The following is a 16,158-nucleotide window of genomic DNA, read 5'->3' on the forward strand; positions in this document are numbered from 1 at the left end:
GTGGTGATGCCAGTGTCACCTCATTAATTCCTTCTCTTTCATTTTGAAAAACATTTTTGTGGGCAGAACGTCTGTTGACCAAGGTGTTTAAATTAAAAAGGAGCATTAAATTAAAAAAAAAAAAAGTTTGTTCAAAACAAATTTCTTGTTTTACCTTCCAGTTTTCTCTTCCTTTTATGAAGAGTACAAGGAAAGAAAGTGACCTGAGTGGCTCCAATGTGGCGAGTGCCAGGCTGTGTGCAGCTGTGCTCAGTTGCTGTGGTGTGGGCTCTGTGTGCTCCTCTGTGTCTCAGAGGCAGAAGATGATGTTCTGCACTGATATTGACATGTATTGAATAATAAGTGCTAATAATCACTGATAATAATCAGTGATATTAAAATGTATTAATTTGGTTTCCTGAAAGAAATTCTGGGCTTACAGAGTAGACAGACAGCTTTCACTGCTTCATTTATGCTTTCCTCTTCATGGTGTTCTCTCAAATCCAGTTGTGTGTGTTTCAGACCAGTACATTAAGAAAAAAAACCATGGGTTGTGAATACAAATATAATTTTTAACAGTGTGAACTGGAGGCTGAAAATAGTTCGTGTGTGGGAGATTAGACCTGGCTTTTTTGGTCTTTTCTGTGCTGCTGCTTTCTGTGTGGTCATTCTAGTTTGCAGACACATTTGGGTGGTCAGGGGCCCAAAGCTACAATATTGCAAATACACATGAGATTTACTTTATTTTTACAATTTACTTATTGGGATCATGTAAGGAAATTTAAAAGTCTGCTCCAGTGCTTTCTGCATTAAGGTAGGATTTGCTCGATTCCAAATGCTTTAGTGCACATTTTTGAATAAAACCAGAATTTTTTCCAGAAGTGTTTTCAGTGAACTGTTATGGACTAACTCAATATAAGGAGGATTTGTCTGGATTTCATAACAACTAAACAAAAAATAGTGAGTTATTTAAAAACCCTGTTAGTATTTTTATTTTGTTTTATGTCTTTTGTTTGAAGCAAAAGTGGAAAAGACAATTTTCAAAGGCAAATGCTAATTTGAGCAGAAAGCAGGTTACTTGAGGTTATTTTTTAAAATGTAGATTTTAATTCATCTATCTAAAAATCTTAACTGTTTTAAGCAAAAAATTATTCTAACAACCCCAGTAGCAGATAAGACGAATGTTTATAAACTACTTCACGAGATAAAATTGTTTTCATAAAAAAAGGACAATTAAAGAACTTTCCAGCTAAGGTTTTGTATTCTTGTAACTAATAATTGCAGCTTGTGTTCTACTCTTTGGAGAAGTCAAAATGAAATCTTTGCTGTTCTGTGTCAGTAGTTTGAATGAAAACTCAGAAAGGTCGGGCTCTGCTCTGGGAGCTCGGTGCTGGTGGTTGTTAAATGCTCTTGTAAATCTGTGCAGGTCTTGGTAATGCTGGTTATTGCAATTACCACTGTGCCTGGACCAGCTTTGGTCAGATTGCTCTTGCTGCCATGGTCACATGGGTGGGAAATCTTAAAAGAAAAGAAATCTTAAAAGAAAAACCCTAGTTTTCCTGGAATTAATGCAATAGAAGATTGTGTAGGAAGTAATAAAAGCGATAAAGGGTAGATCTAATTGTTCTCCCACACCACGTCAAGATTTTTCAGAAACCTTTATCCATCTTGAGGAATAACTAACAAGCAAGTAATTACATTTATTCAAGTTTGCTAGTCTACTTTCCCAGAGGCAAAGTATCATTTCCTAAATGATTTCATTCATAAATGCATAAATGAGTAATTTTACACAGATGCTGAAAGAGTCTATTGTCTTTCTTACAGTACAACTTGTCAATGAGAAAGGAGAGGGTAAAAGTTTCAAGCTGTCAAGAAGAATTGCATTCAATCTACTTCTGGGTCTGCTCCTACTCAATGAGGCAGGTTTTGCTGGTGAAATTCTTCTCCAGTCTCAAGGCAGTAACATTGTGGCTGTGAGTACCTGAGAGAAGCCCTCTGGAAAAGGTAAGGTGTGATTTTGTATGATTTGATGTTGCTGGGAGAAGCAAAGAGACTTTCTGAAACCTCTTGGTGGGACTGAATGGGAGATGCATTTCTTGGCAGTAACAGCAGTATAACTATGAATTGCTGCCTTAACCTGTGAATTGCTGCCCCAGATGCCTGTCCCTTGTGTAAAAGCCCTGCATGGGAGATCTGTGTGTGTTAGGCAGTTTGGCAGAGGTGCTTAGGCATGGCACCAATGAGAATAAATGGATGAATAGCAAGAATTTTCATATAGTCATTGAAATACAAGGATCAATCTTTTGAAAAGAAAAAGAAGTAATGTCTCTAATAAAATCAAATCCAGGTTAAGAAAAGCACTGAAGCTTGATACAGTCCCCAAGTCCTCTTCCTAATCAGTTGCTTGCTGTCTTGTGTCTTCCCTCATGCAATTTCATATATTAGTTCTCCTATTACCTTGTGATCTTCCAAGGTCAACCAGCCCTCCACAGAAATTACTCAAGCAAAAACCTGTCAAAAGCCTTTACTCCCAAGGAGTGTAATTCCCCCTTTGGCAGAAGGGTTTGCCTGGTGTTGCTGCCAGATGTGGGCAGATGTTCCTGGGCTCAGGGGTGCTGAGCACAGGCTGCTGCTGGATGCAGATTTCCTTCCTTTAGGAGCCTCCTCCTGCTGGGGCAGGGGTGGTGGCATGGCAGAGGTGGCAGCCCTCAGCCCCACAGCACAGCCCCGAGCTGCAGGAGAGGCCCAAGGGAATATCATCAGCCTGGGCTGAATATCACCTACGGTTCTGGTAGATCTCCTTAGGGCTGTTGTGATCTAATAGCAGGAAATTGGGAAGTGCTCTGGTAAGAATGAGGTGATGGAGAGCAGGATTGTGACCTGTACAGTTGTAAGTGTGCATTCTCTGTCCTATTATGAAAAAGACTTATCAATATCTCTGAGATATTGCTGTCTGAATACCTACTTAACTGCCATCAAAATATAATTGTTCAATTTCTGGGGTATATATTAGGCTTTAATCCTTGAAAGTCATAATCAATAATTTTGCCAAGAGAAGAACCTTCTGACTTGTTTATTGTTGTGAGGAGCTTTTTTAGAAGATTTCTTGAGGGAAAAGTAGCTAGGGTGAAATCTCTTGTGTTTTAAAAGTAATCCCTTAGGAGTACAAAGTACACTTAGGCAGACATGCCTGTAACAAAGATAAAGGATTCATAATAAAATCGAGCTTTATAATCCAAATTTCAATTCATTGGAGTGCAAGTCATTTTTCTAGGACAAATAATTTTTTTAATTACTTATGTGTACAGTTGTAATTTGAATCATCTACAATCTCTTGTTTGCTCAGAACATTTTTCTCTACTGAGCAGAAATATTATCTAAAGCAAGAAGCTACTTTTGTCATGGGGGTTCTTTTGATTGGATTTTTTTCAACTTTAGTCATGCTTTTATGGTAATTTAAGAGAGTTTAAGAAGCAATTGATGACTTTTAAAGGAACAACATTCCAGGGCTGTGCATTTAGTTTAAATTTTTTTACAGTAAATTTCAGTCCCAGGGTTTTCTTTGTCTCGGAGAACTTCTGTCATTGCAGCTTTCTTGTCAATGATTAGCCACAGGCCAATGTTGTAGATGAATTTCAGCCCAATATCAAAATACACTTTCAGTTCCAATAAAAGGTTGCAGAACAATGATCCTTGCACAGCTGAGTCCCATTGTCAGAGTCCAGCAGCCAACATGCAACCCAAGGCTTGAGTCTCCAAGAGCAGCCTCACAGGTGCAGATGATCTTGAAAATGTCAAGTTAGTTAAAACATATTTTGTGCCATTTAGTTGCTTTAGTAAATGAGGAAATCTGCTATTCTTTCTAGTGAAGTTGTCTTTAATTGGATTTCTCAGTGGTCTTGAGATAGCTTGTTGATCATGAGGCCTTGAAAATCTTGTCAGAAAAAGTAGCTGAGACTGGTGTCACTCAATGATTCTAGAGCAGATGATAAATATGATATGAAGGATTTCTGCAAGCTGCCAGAGAAGCACAATAAAATAATGTCAGGTATTGTGCTGGACTGTGCTGGTTTTGCTCTTGTGACTCTGTGTGTTACGACAAAAGGCAAAATTCAAAGTAGAAGCCAAGAGTGTGTGAGTTTTTTATAAGTATTTTTCTTCTGATCTGCATCCACTGATTAAATCCTTAGCAAAGGCTTGCTTTACCTCTGTGATGGAACCATGTTACTGCAGAAGTGACAAAAATTTTGCAGAACAATCCACAACAGAAAGACCTAAATGAAGAATAAGTGTAAGGAATCCACTTTGAGTTGATGATGAATATAACAGCAAAGGATGATGAAATTTGCTGTTCAGTATGCTATTATTCAGATGAAATCCCAAATATTATACCTCTCTTTGATAGTGCTGTGTTGCTGATTCATAAATTAACATGCCTCCTGCTCAGAGGCTGATTCTGTGTCACTTTCATGAAATAATCTTCATTCTGATAACTATTAAATGCTGTATAAGTTGCAGGATTGCACCTCAATTTCCAACTTATTTCCATAGTGCTTAGTTTGTTGGGTTTTGTGATTTCACATCTGAGCTCTAGCTTAAGAGGTAAATTCTCAGGGGATCATGGCATTGTGAATGCTTCAGTGTGAGATGTATGATTCAGCAGCTTAGCTAATAGTTACTTCTGTAACTCAATGCATTTTTATGGTTTACTGTAAAAACAGCTATTCCCACTGGTTGCTGCCTCCCAGGCACCTATAGGACAGTGACTCATTGAATCTCTATGGCAGTATTCAAAGAAATACTTTTCTTACTTTATTATGACTAATCTTCAGGAGAATCAGGGCAAAATTTTAAACACTTTGCCTGTCTTTCTTAGAAAGTATATGTGTATTTAAAGTGAAATGTGATCTCAGTAATGGTGGTACACACAGAGCTGTGCAATATGCACAAAATTGCATTTCTCCTGAAGGTGATGTAGCTTAGTGGTGTGGTAGGGAGGTACAGAGCTCTGAATGGAGGGTCTTCTGGACTGAAGTCCATGATTATGGAATCCAGGGGTGCAGTGAGCATAGGCTTCCCATTTTCTGCAATTCCATTTTTTTTCTAGTGAACATGAAATCTTCATTCTGATAACTATTAAATGCTGTATAAGTTGCAGGATTGCACCTCAATTTCCAACTTATTTCCATAGTGCTTAGTTTGTTGGGTTTTGTGATTTCACATCTGAGCTCTAGCTTAAGAGGTAAATTCTCAGGGGATCATGGCATTGTGAATGCTTCAGTGTGAGATGTATGATTCAGCAGCTTAGCTAATAGTTACTTCTGTAACTCAATGCATTTTTATGGTTTACTGTAAAAACAGCTATTCCCACTGGTTGCTGCCTCCCAGGCACCTATAGGACAGTGACTCATTGAATCTCTATGGCAGTATTCAAAGAAATACTTTTCTTACTTTATTATGACTAATCTTCAGGAGAATCAGGGCAAAATTTTAAACACTTTGCCTGTCTTTCTTAGAAAGTATATGTGTATTTAAAGTGAAATGTGATCTCAGTAATGGTGGTACACACAGAGCTGTGCAATATGCACAAAATTGCATTTCTCCTGAAGGTGATGTAGCTTAGTGGTGTGGTAGGGAGGTACAGAGCTCTGAATGGAGGGTCTTCTGGACTGAAGTCCATGATTATGGAATCCAGGGGTGCAGTGAGCATAGGCTTCCCATTTTCTGCAATTCCATTTTTTTTTCTAGTGATTTTTCAGGAAAACTCTGTTTCACATAAAGCGTGTCTGTAAGAGCACAGGGTTTCATGCTTTTAGTAAAGCCTGGGTGTGAGTCACCCTAAGCAATTCCCTCAGTCTTTAGAGCTGAAGACTTAGGGGAAGAGAAAAAGCTCAAAACAAACGCTTCTGAAAATGCCTTGAGGAATAGCTGAGTCTTTGTGTCTTCTGTCAGATAAAACATATGCATGGAGGCAGTGATGATGATGGTAAAATAAGATGGTCACGGGCTAATTTTGGACCCTGCTTTATGTCCTACTGACATACTTTCTCCTCCTCAGGATGCCATTCCCTCTCTTGGCAAACACAATGAGGCTCAACCCTGCAGGAGCCCATGGGCTCTCCTGTCAGCTGTGGGCATTTCAGGTGTGGGTTGTGGGAACATGAGCCACGAGCAAGGTGGGAGATGGATTTTCCTAAGTATGCAAATATCTCAGCAGAAAGATTTCTGTCCTGTAACAGACAGCCAAGCTTTTTGGTTTGTATGGTTTCCTCCCCTTGTCTGTTCAAGTGGGACTTTGGCACCCAGACTCCCTGACTTGTGCACAAGTGAGAGGCTCACCCTGGTGAGGAGAGGAGGAGGCTGAGTGCAGCAGCACAGCTCAGGTGCCCTCCCAGATGCTGCCAGCAGTGCAAGGCACACTCCTGGAGCTGGAGTGGTCTGTAGTCACCACACAGGTCTTGGCCAGGAGCAATTTCCTGTGGTAAACATGGGACTTTGAAAGGTGATTATTTGGAAGATATCCTGAGGGCTGTAAACCCTGTAAGTCACTTGGAGAGGCATATTTCATTTTCAGTTCATCATTTAAAGGCCTAAGGATTTTTTTTTCTTTATAATCCCCTCTTCCAATTTAAACTTTCTGGTATTCATCTGTAGATGAATCAGCTCCAACCTTATCTCAGTCCAGGGGAAAATCTGTAACAGATGCATCACACAGTAGCAAATAATTTTAGCTAAGCTACCTGGTACACTTTGCTCTCTCTTTAGCACAGTCATGTCCTAAAATGGCACCATGACTTTTAGAAGCTGAGAGAAAATTTATTAAACCAAGCAGGAGCTTAACACTAAAGAAGAGATATTGCAGGCAGCCAGATCCCCTCCAGAAATCCTGCTGGATAGATGTGACTTGTAAGGTGTATTAGAACCACAGCAACAAACCAAGCAAAGCTTCTATCAACAACCACCTAGTGAAATAAGGGTACCTTTCATAATTTCAAAGAGTAAGAACTGGTTTTATTTGTTATTTTACCCTCCTGAGCAGATGATAGAACCTTTAGAAACAGCTGTTTTGAATCAAGCTTTGCATTTCTAGGTGTGGTAAAGGATTTCATTCCTCAATCCTGCACTGGTGGATTGCATTTGTATGGGCTTACAGCTGAGCCATTTCCAAGAATCAGCCCTAACCAAACATTTCAAAATAAACTGAGCTGCCATTATGCTGTGCTCCTCCAGAGAGCCTGCCATTTTCCTGGAAAGCTATAATGCTATTAATTTTTCAATAGCTTATATCATCAATAAGTAAAGCCAATGTTAGTTGCTAGAGTATTACAATTAGGTCCATTTTACATCTATGTGAAAGTACAAATATGTAACCCCAAACGCAGTCAATTAAAGTTTCCATTTAATTTTCTAAGGTTTTAAACAGATATTAGTATTTTCTGTTAGCTACTTTTACCCTTCAATTGCTTTAAAATGATGTCATAAAGTTTCATTCTTGTGATTTGCTTTAAAGGGTTGAAATATGAGTCAGTCTCTTTTCAAAATATTCATATGTCTATGAAGTGATCCCAGTTTGATATCAAAGGAAAAAGGGCTGTAAATCAGTCCTTTTGTTTCAGCTTGAAACATGACTTGTACTTGTCCTACTGAGCCTGGAAAAAAACACCAATTAAATTTGCTACTCTGGAGGACTCATGCATTTATTTCTCATGTTTTCTGATGACTTCACAAAAAAAAAAAAACAAAACAAAAAAAAAAAACCAAAAAAACCCCCAAACCAACAATGAACCCAGCAGGACAGGATTTACTATGCTTTATTAAAAGTGCTTCATGAGTGATAAAGGCAAAATTTCCAGAGAGGTCTCTAGCTGCAAGAAAAGGTGTTAGTGTAAATACATCAGGCCTTATGGACCCAATGGGAGCAAAAGAAGAGTAAATGAGAATAAATTTGAGAGGTTTGAGGGTGGAGCAACTTCTACACCAAGCCTTAAGGTGTTTTCCCCAAACTAACAGAGATGATAAATTTGCTTTTGGACCAAATGATTCCTGGCTTGTATGGATTCCCTGAAAAAAGAAGCTAAAGGGTTTTCTAAATAGGTCTTTGGCAGCAGTTTTGGATACAGACAATTCATAGTTAAGGTGTTTTCCCCAAACTAACAGAAGATAAATTTGCTTTTGGACGAAATGATTCCTGGCTTGTATGGATTCCCTGAAAAAGGAAGCTAAAGGGTTTTCTAAATAGGTCTTTGGCAGCAGTTTTGGATGTTACAAAACCCAGGCAAGGCATGGGGGCCAGGCAGGGCAGTGCAGATGGGAGGTTGGTCTCCACTGGGGCTGCTGCCAGGTCTGCTGGGCAGGCAGCTGGTGGCACCTCCGTGTCCCCCTTGGCCACATGTCCCATTGAGGCAGAGCAGAAGGGAGGGGTGGCCACAGCTGCTGTCCAAGAAGTGGCACAAATGAGCTGTGCCTCCTTTTGTCCCAAGTCACTGTTTTTACACTTAAACATTGGCCCTCAAAAGCTGTGCCGGTAGGTAAATTCTGGTTTTCCTGTGTCCCTCAGAGCTGTGGTTTGTCCAGCAGAGCCCCACTGCAGATGGTCTGCCCTGTTTAGATCCTTGCCTTTAGGACAAACACCTTGCCTTTAGGATAAGCATCTTCAAGGGCATTTTGCTTGTGGGGAAGTTGTGCTGGAGCCCTTGACATGTGCTGTGTGTGCTGAAGAATGCTGTGAAGTGGCAGCAACGTGTTTCTGTAGGTGCACTTAATTCCAATGAGAAAACACGTGAAAAACACCCCAAAACCACCACAAAACACTCCTGAAAACATCCCCAAAACCACTCCAAACCATGCCCAAAACTCCCCTAAAATATCCCCAAAAACCCACCAGAAACACCCCAAAAGCACCCAAAGATACACCCCAAAAAACACCCTTGGAGGACATAAATATATCCCTTTCACTTTGTTGTGATTTGATCCTCTCCCAGTGCAGGTGCCCTTAAAATAAGAGCTAGCCTTAGATCTTATATGATCTTTTAATGTCATGACATTCATCAATAATGACGAGAAGACATGTACAGGTGTACACAGCTTTATTTTATGAGATAAAAAGGGAAAGCAAATAATAAACATGAATGTGCAATTTTACTAAATTAAGTTTTATTGTGATCAATTTGTTTTCCTTCATGCGCAGTCAGATGGCCAGTTTGTTCTCACTAATGCTGATATAAAAACTCATATTTTCCATGACAAAAAATAAATTCCTTTGTAGCAAGTAATTTTATGTTTAATTATGAAATGCCAATGTTTTCGTAAGTGATGCAGGTGCTGTTTCTGTAGGAATAAGCAGTGTCATTGTGGCAGTATGGTGTTGTCTGCTACTCGTTCTTGATAAAGGACTTTTTTAGGCAAGTTTCAGGTATCAGCTAAAGTAGATTCAGGGTTAGGAAAACAAACAAATGTCTCAAATTTTCATTTAGAGTTGATCTCTTTTATCCACAATATGATGAAAATTTCAAGCAAGTTTCCAATTTGTGGTTCTGTCCTAAATTATTTCAGTCCCATCTTCTGAAATCCTGATTTAACACAGGCCTTGCCAAAGAGATCAAGGAAAAGTATACATAAATAATTTTCCATAGTGAATATGCTCTGCAAGGTATATTTTTTTTGTTTTAATTTTAATTAACTACATCTCAGTTGCAAATATTCGCAATGAAAATCTAATAAAGCTTGCTTGGGTTTGGTTTTCATTAACATTGCAAAACTAGGAACAAATGAATAAACATGCATGAAAGGATCATGAACTGTATTGAATGTACAAGGGATTACATCCAAGGCTTTGAGCTCCATTAGATTTCTGAGCTGGCCTGCTTATGGTTTTGTAAATGCTAGAACCTGGGACACATTTAAAGACACCATCCTAGGAAGTCAAAGGGTTATAATAATAGTAGGGCAACTTTCTTAATGTTTAGAGTCTGTCCAGATTAATCTTAAAATTTTGTCACAAATGAGATCTAAACATGGAGAGAATATGGAATGAAAGTGAGAGGGGGCAAAGGCAAGGGACCTTCAGCCTGGCTGGCCTTTGTGACTCAGACAACCACCTCAAGTCTTGTTGAAAAGTGGTGGTGTAAGAATTATAAAGATGTAAGAGTCATGGTGTCCAGTGTAAATCCCAGGCTTTGCTTAAGGCTTTGTTATATATTTTTTTTTTAACTATTAGTAGGGACATGTTCCTGTTGATATTTTCTCCCCTTGTGGCTTCATCACTGTGCTGCTTGGGGAAATCTTCATATATTTTTCTCCACTTCTGTTCCTATAGAAGTATGTTGCATTTCTGTGGAAATACAGATGCTACTTGAAATCCAAGGCAGCAGCATCTTTCTTTATAGTAGCCCTGTTTAACTTTGCATCAAGAAGTCAAGTGAGAGTTTTACAGTTGACTTTGAGCCTCTTAGCTTGTGTCTTTCATACTGTTTAAAGCTTCTTGGATGTTACTACAAACCCGCTGTCCTGGGTTTAATCTTGCTGCCCTTCACAGCTGTGTTTTAACATGTTCAAGATGAGAATTTCATTATGGAACTTTGATGTTTGTGGATTCTTAACACAAATTCTAATAGTGATAGAAAATTAAAGTGTACATACCCATAGCAACAGAAATAGTACAGCCACCATGAAATGGGATGGTTGAAAGGAATAGGGTTGAGATTGTAGAAGCATTTTGAATACACACATGATTGACTTTCGAGTGACTTGATGTGGTTGTGCCTGTTTTCCCTTTACAAACCTTTATGCTTTTGAATTGGCATTAATGTTAATGGAAAGCAAATTCTGAAACCACGTGTGATTACTTACCAGAGCTGAATTTCAAATACCATACGTTCTACTTGTAGGAAAAAAGCATTGCCAAATGTCAAAAAAAATTCAGGTGCTGATAGAATTATATTCCAAGTCACAGGTCCAAAGATTTTGCTCATTTCAGCCTGCTTCTCAACACATTCTTGTGTCCTGTCCAAACAAATATACAGGTTAACACACTACAAAGAGGTTTCTATTTCATTTTGACCTCTGGAACCCCATTTGTTTATTTGCAGGGCTTCCTCTACAATAGAAACCAAGGAGCTGTTCACTCCTCCATGGCAGTCAGGTAAAGGTCAGCTAAAGTTGTGTTAATTTCTAGGGATCCATGATTTTACTTCACTCTGCATGAACCTTGAACTTACATTTCAGAGGCACTGAGCTCTTTCCAGAATTTGTTCTGATGCCATTATGCTCAATGAAAGAAATTTCTTGACTTTTTGGGCATTGACTCAATATTTTGAGCTGCTTCTGCTTCGTTCCAGTCCATTTTCTTAACCTAATTACTAAGTGGCTTCATAGCTGCATTATCATATTTGAGAAGGACACTAAATAAATGAAAATAATAACCCTGCATCTTCCCCGTTTTTTTCCAGATATGTTGATTTCAGAAGTATAATGAGATTGTAGTTAATGCCTCTCTTTAAATATGTTAATTAATATATTGTGATTGCTTTAAGGAGTGTGTGAAATACCTGTTACAAGGTTAGAATGCATTTCTTTAATCCCAGGTCCTTGGTTAAATTGTTTAACACTAATCCTCTGCAGAGGTTACATGTGGTGCTAAAATGATGAGACATCATGTTTGGGCTCACTCACCCAGCCCTCAGGGTTGGTTAAGGTGCAGTTACTGTAGCTCAAGAATCATGAAGGTTTCCCAGTGCTCAGCACACCTTGATCCCAAATTCTTCCACAGTGTAGCTGTGGAAGGCCTCCCCAGCTGGGCACTCCTAGGTCAGAACAGCAGTGGGAAAATGCCAGCATTGATCATCCACATAATGTACTTTATTAAAGGCTCTCTGCATCTTGATTTTTGCAGGCGTTTAGCCCCAAAGGAATCAATCCTGTTTTCCCATTCACTCAGATATCTGTCTACACACGACCCTGGGCTTGTATTTATTTTAAACTTTAAAAAATCTAAAAATAATGTGATGTAGAAGTGACTTCATTTGGAATAAGTCTAAATTTAAGGCATAGAGCATATGTCTGATATGCAAATGTATGAAAAATAAACAGCCCTTACCCTCACACTCTGTGGCCTGTGGAGAGGGCACCTATGCCTTCCTTTCCTGAAGGTGGCACAACTGAAACTGGAATATATTTCCACAACCCCTTCTATGTATAAGATGGACACCAGGAGCACCTCAACAGTATTATAACTTTTCAAACTTTTTTTTTTTTTAACCTCCTTGGCATACACAAAAGCTGGTTGCCTTGGCTGGCTCCAATGGTTTGAAAGCTGCTAGGATGCATTCTAGGTATCCCGGTACCCTCAGATGGGAGGATGTCTTTTTGTAACCACAGACTGCTGTAAAAGTAAATTTAATCCTGTTGCAGCTGGATCTTCAAAGGCAAACATCTTTAAAGAACCTTTGGTGTTTCACCGAGGTATTTGCAAAAAGATTTCTCAAAGCACTTTAAGGATGAGCTAAGGAGAAGTCTAACCAGTGACCCAACCATATTTATTTACATTTTAATGCTCCTAACGTGATTTGATGGCAGGATGTTTAATAAGCAGCAGCAGTTTGAATTTCCTGGCTCGGCTGCCTGAGCTGTGGATATTGGCCTGTTACACTGTGTAATGAAATGAAATGGAATGGAATGGAATGAAATGAAACCTGAGCTGAGGCATCAGTGCCGGGATCTGTCACTCCTGCTGGGGCTGGGGGAGGAGGGCACTGACTCATGATGCTGAGCAGCTCTCATATCAAATATGTGTTACAGACATTACTCAATGCTCATCAAAAAAAAAAAAAAGAGTTTTAGAAAATGATGTGGCTGATTTGTTTGTAAACCAGCCAGCAGTGCAAATCAGAGTGCTGGTGCCTTGAGAAGGCTTCGGTGATTGAGATAAAGCAATTCTGGAAGGACGGGGTAGATGTAAGGTAGCTAATTATTTGTCTGTATTAGCTCTGTCCTGTGATGATAGGATGGAATATTTTCAAAATTGTTTAGTTGTACCATTTCTTTTCTAGAGGCACAAAACATTATTTGGTGTAGCAGCTTGAGAGACGCTTTTCTTGTCTCGCCTGCTTCTCATGCTTTCAGGTGAAAGGAAGAGAGCTGTCAAATATTATCTGTAGGAACTAAAAGATGACAATTAACATTTGGATCTGGTGAAGTGCTCAGTACCTTCTTTATTGTTTATTGTGTCAGCAAGTTTGTGTATATTTGGCATCTTTTTATGACTTGAATTTGGAGCTGTGCAGTTGGCTGTGTTGAAATAACAGACATTTGAATTAAATGTGAAATAAAGAGACAGCTCAGTAAGAAATGATGAGGCCAGCTAACTCCATCAGGTTGTCTTATCTCTTGCTTGGATTTTGTTTGATTTATGAGGACTGGTCATCTTCCTACCCAGCAAATCAACACTGAATCATTGTTTCATCTACCTTTTATCTACATCCTAACATCTGTTATACCTTTTCTAGAAGTATGTTAATGGCACATATCTTTCATCCGTGGAGAGATTGAAGCCTGGGTGGGGGATCATGATCTTTGCAAAGTGATATACAAAACTAATAGCCAGATAAGATATATGATTTTCTTTCACATATTTGGTTGTTAAAACTTCAATGCTGAGGCATTTGTGGAGAGTGTTGTTGTTTTCTGTGCAAAGTATTATAAATTACATTTTTGTTACAAGATTAGCCAGAACAGCCTTGTGATTTATGCATCACATCTATGAGCCAAGTTCTGGGAAGAGTGAGGTTAAAAATAGGGCAGCAATAATGAAAAATTGGAAGTAATATGGACATGGAAAATGTTATATAAAAATTCAATGAAAGATGATAAAAGAAATTTAGAAGATGGTCAGATTTGATTTAATAACCAAGAAAAAAGGAACTTCTGAAAGAAGGCATCTCCCTTCTTGTTTGGTCATCATTCCCCTTACGCTTTTTCCATGTTGAAAGATGTCTTAGAGCATAGAGTGCCCTAACTGTGATTCATTTCACTTTGTGTGGGTATGGTTGGGGGTACCAGCCATCCCCAGCCCCTCCCTCCTTGGGCTGTTTCTTGCTGTGGATTTAACAGAATTTACCTGCTGAAAGAAGCCACGTTGAACCAAAGGGCCCTGATGTGCTGATAGAAACAGCTCAACTCTCTTTTTAGCTTCTGTGAACATATTTCCTCATGTTGTACCTTATTCTGTGGTACTTCTTTCCGGGAAAAGCCAGAAGAGAATAGGAGAGGAGCCATAGGGCTGTGGATCCCCTATTTCAGAGTGTTCATGTTGGTCTGGAGCAGTAACTTGCATTGTGTGTGCAGGTGATCCTGCCCCTCTCGGATGGGAGACACAGAAATCTGCTGTGATGATCCTCTGCAGGCAGAACTTCATGCAAAGATAACTCCTTCTGATACCAGGTGACAAGGGGAGCTGTCTTTGGGGTTTGTTTTTTACTGTTCTCAGGCTGATATAAAAGGACAAAGAGAACACCTGAAGTAAACAGATATGGGTGTGGCTATAAACAGGAGATGATGGCATTTGGCCAATCAAGAGAAGCTTTGCTTGTTGCAATTCAATGAGGAATTGTTCTCATTGGACAAGATACCTTGACAGGAAGCATATTTTTAAAAATATAAATCCAGGGCCATTCAGATCTAGACACATGGTAAGACTGCATTAAACCAGGTCCTACTCTTCCCTGAGAATTTCTGAGACCCTGCTGCATTCAGGGGGGCTGCACACAACTGTGCACCCCAGTTCCTATGGGCTGGAATGCAGAACTGATCTCTGCTGGTACATTTTGGCATTAGTACAATTAGAAACTTTTTTTGGTGCTCCTTCCATCAATTCTTTTGTATTACAATACCAGTGGGTGTGCTTATTGACTGGAGTTAGTCACTGCCTTCTCCCATGCTTTTGCTCAGCAAGGCAAGGCAGTGATGCAGCTGCTGCTGCTGTCAGAGGGGCAATTGTCAGAACCTGATTCGGTTATCTGCTCCCATCTAAACAATACTAGTATGGCTCAGGATGAATTTTCAACGACTCCACCATCTCTGCATTCTTTCTTCCTTCTTATAACTATTTGCACAGTCCCTGTTCTGTGGCAACCATCTTCAGTAACATTCCTTATGTTATTTTAATTTAGTATAAATACCTTTACAGATTTTTCTGATGCAGATCACTGCTTTTTTGATTCTGTAAGCATAAGACAAAATACAGTTATGCTGGTAGAAATATTTTTGAAGCTGAAGAACCACTTTCCCTTGTTTAAGTTAAATTGGAAAAATATTACCACCCCATCACCTTGTGTACTCTATGTGAATGCTAATAATAGAGTTCAGGTGTGTGATTGAAGAAGTTATTGTGGAAACCAGTAAACAGAGGAGCTCAGGCAGAGATTGTTGATTTTTTTGTTTTGTTTAAAGATGTACAGGAATCACAGATGCAGCCAGTGGAGTGCTAGTAGCAAAACTGTATGAGAAACAAAATATGTATTGAGAGAATGATTGCTTTTGTTTGGTAAAGTGATGGCCTAGAGTTGTGACCAAAGAATATTTCTCCTGTTGTTTCATCCCTCTTGTATCCAAAGAATTGGAGGATTTCTGGGACTTCAGTTTCCCTGAATATTGCACTGTTGTTCCAGTGCCTATTCAATAAAGTTTGATGCTTCCCAAAAGTGATGGATTATTGCACATGTGCTGTTGATTTCTGGATATAGAACAGTCCTTGGCAGAAGCATCCAATATATTGCACATGTGCCCTGTGAGGGTATGCATGTCTGTAGTCAGTCTAGGGTTTCTGCCAGGAAAAGGCTGCCTCATGTCTGGAAACCCCAGACAAATTCCTTACAATTCATCCAGATGAGATTAGAAATGGGGGAAAAATAATATTGTAAACTCTTAGAAAAATAAGACCACAGGAGACCCAAAGATGTTACCTGTTGTGCCTCCTTGATGGAAAATGAGGTCAGTTATGCCTATGACATTCCTAATTACAATTTTGTAAGCTGTCCTAAAAGACCTCCAGGAAAAGTTTCTCTAGCTAGAACTTCCTTGGGCAGCTCATTGCATGTTTAATTGTTCTTAGCTTAGAAAGTTTTTTCCTAAAGTTCAACCATAACTTTAGACCTGTTTTCATTGATCATATTTGATAATTATAGT

The 16,158-nt window shown here is 39.2% G+C and overlaps 1 long non-coding RNA gene across 1 annotated transcript in view; it reads left to right on the forward strand.

Annotated features, from left to right (window-relative positions):
• The window catches only part of LOC120509143, a 130,613-nt gene extending 117,034 nt beyond the window's left edge, over positions 1-13,579 (forward strand). Inside the window, exons 2-4 of the long non-coding RNA XR_005629169.1 lie at positions 1,804-1,983; positions 11,067-11,119; positions 13,482-13,579. This is a non-coding gene — a long non-coding RNA (uncharacterized LOC120509143). The remainder of the gene's footprint in view (positions 1-1,803; positions 1,984-11,066; positions 11,120-13,481) is intronic.
• The last annotated feature ends 2,579 nt before the right edge of the window (positions 13,580-16,158 follow it).

The sequence above is a fragment of the Passer montanus genome, unplaced genomic scaffold (assembly GCF_014805655.1).
Source record: "Passer montanus isolate IOZ18808 unplaced genomic scaffold, ASM1480565v1 scaffold5, whole genome shotgun sequence".
Lineage (NCBI taxonomy): Eukaryota > Metazoa > Chordata > Aves > Passeriformes > Passeridae > Passer > Passer montanus.